The following is a 2453-nucleotide window of genomic DNA, read 5'->3' on the forward strand; positions in this document are numbered from 1 at the left end:
CAATCTTAGTTTTCGAAAATCAATTACCATTTTTTCAAAATTTCTTTTAATTAATTCTCTTTAATTTTCGAAAATTTCTTCCCCTCTTCTCACATCCTTCTATTTATGGACTAACACTCCTCCTCAATGCACAATTCGAACTCTATCTTTCTAAGTTCGAATTCTTCTACCTCTTCCTTCTATTTTTCTTTTCCTCTGACACCTCAAGGAATCTCTATACTGTGTCATAGAGGATTCCATATTTTCTTGTTCTCTTCTCTTTCATATGAGCAGGAGCAAAGACAAAAGCATTCTTGTTGAGGCTGACCCTGAACCTGAATGGACCTTAAAGCAAAAGCTAAGAGAAGCTAAAGCACAACTTTCTGTAGAGGATCTAATAGAAATCTTCAAACAAGAAGAAGACATGGCAGCCGAAAACAACAACAATGCCAACAATGCAAGGAAGGTGCTGGGTGACTTTACTACACCCACTCCCGACTTCTATTGGAGAAGCATCTCTATCCCTGCCATTGGAGCAAACAACTTTGAGCTTAAGCCTCAATTAGTTTCTCTAATGCAACAGAACTGCAAGTTCCATGGACTTCCATTTGAAGATCCTCATCAGTTTTTAGCTGAGTTCTTGCAAATCTGTGACACTGTCAAGACTAATGGGGTTGACCCTGAGGTCTACAGACTCATGCTATTCCCTTTTGCTGTAAGAGACAGAGCTACGATATGGTTGGACTCACAACCTAAAGAAAGCCTGAACTCTTGGGAAAAGCTAGTCAATGCCTTCTTGGCAAAGTTCTTTCCACCTTAAAAATTGAGTAAGCTTAGAGTTGAAGTCCAAACCTTCAGACAGAAGGAAGGTGAATCCCTCTATGAAGCTTGGGAAAGATACAAACAATTGATCAGAAAGTGTCCTTCTGACATGCTTTCTGAATGGAGCATCCTAGGTATCTTCTATGATGGTCTGTCTGAACTGTCCAAGATGTCATTGGATAGTTCTGCTGGAGGATCTCTTCATCTGAAGAAGACGCCTGCAGAAGCTCAGGAACTCATTGAAATAGTTTCAAATAACCAATTCATGTACACTTCTGAAAGGAATTCTGTGAACAATGGGATGAATTAGAAGAAAAGAGTTCTTGAGATTGATACTCTGAATGCCATACTGGCTCAGAACAAAATATTGACTCAGCAAGTCAATATGATTTCTCAAAGTCTGTACTAAGGACACTTCATCTTAAGAAGAAGCTTATGATCTTGAGAACCCATCAATGGAAGAGGTGAATTACATGGGAGAACCCTATGGAAACACCTATAATCCTTTATGGAGAAATCATCCAAATCTCTCATGGAAGGATCAACAGAGACCTCAACAAGGTTTCAACAACAATAATGGTGGAAGAAACAGGTTTAGCAATAGCAAGCCTTTTCCATCATCTTTTCAGTAATAGACAGAGAATTCTAAGCAGAGCCACTCTGACTTAGCAACCATGGTCTCTGATCTAATCAAAACCACTCAAAGTTTCATGACTAAAACAAGGTCCTCTATTAGAAATTTGGAGGCACAAGTGGGTCAGCTAAGTAAGAAAGTTACTGAACTCCCTCCTAGTACTCTTCCAAGCAATACAGAAGAGAATCCAAAAGGAGAGTGCAAGGCCATCAACATGGCCGAATTTGGAGAGGACGAAGAGGCAGTGATCGCCACTGAGGAAGACCTCAATGGACGTCCACTGGCCTCCAATGAGTTCCCTAATGAGGAACCATGGGAATCTGAGGCTCACACTGAGACCATAGAGATTCCATTAGATTTACTTCTGCCATTCATGAGCTCTGATGAGTATTCTTCCTCTGAAGACGATGAAGATGTCACTGAAGAGCAAGTTGCTAAGTACCTTGGAGCAATCATGAAGCTAAATGACAAGTTATTTGGTAATGAGACATGGGAGGACGAACCCCCTTTGCTCACCAAAGAACTGGATGACTTGACTAGGCAGAGATCACCTCAAAAGAGACAGGACCCCGGAAAGTTCTCAATACCTTGTACATTAGGCACCATGACCTTCAAGAAGGCTCTGTGTGACCTAGGGTCAAGCATAAACCTCATGCCTCTCTTTGTAATGGAGAAGCTAGGGATCTTTGAGGTACAAGCTGCAAGAATCTCACTAGAGATGGCAAACAATTCAAGAAAACAAGCTTATGGACTTGTAGAGGATGTTTTGGTAAAGGTTGAAGACCATTACATCCTTGCTGATTTCATAATCCTAGAGACTGGGAAGTTCATGGATGAATCCATCATCCTTGGAAGACCCTTCCTAGCCACAGCAAAGGCTGTGATTGATGTTGACAGAGGAGAATTGATCATTCAAGTGAATGAAGAATCCTTTGTGTTTAAGGCTCAAGGATGTCCCTCTGTAACCATGGAGAGGAAGCATAAAGAGCTTCTCTCAAAACAGAGTCAAACAGAGCCC

The 2453-nt window shown here is 41.1% G+C and overlaps 1 non-coding gene across 1 annotated transcript; it reads right to left on the bottom strand.

Annotated features, from left to right (window-relative positions):
- Nucleotides 1–808: 808 nt before the first annotated feature.
- LOC127743359 (small nucleolar RNA R71) lies at nt 809–916 on the bottom strand. The gene has a single exon (XR_008004751.1). It is a non-coding gene; the product is annotated as a small nucleolar RNA R71 (small nucleolar RNA).
- Nucleotides 917–2453: the final 1537 nt, after the last annotated feature.

This window comes from Arachis duranensis, chromosome 10, assembly GCF_000817695.3.
Source record: "Arachis duranensis cultivar V14167 chromosome 10, aradu.V14167.gnm2.J7QH, whole genome shotgun sequence".
NCBI lineage: Eukaryota > Viridiplantae > Streptophyta > Magnoliopsida > Fabales > Fabaceae > Arachis > Arachis duranensis.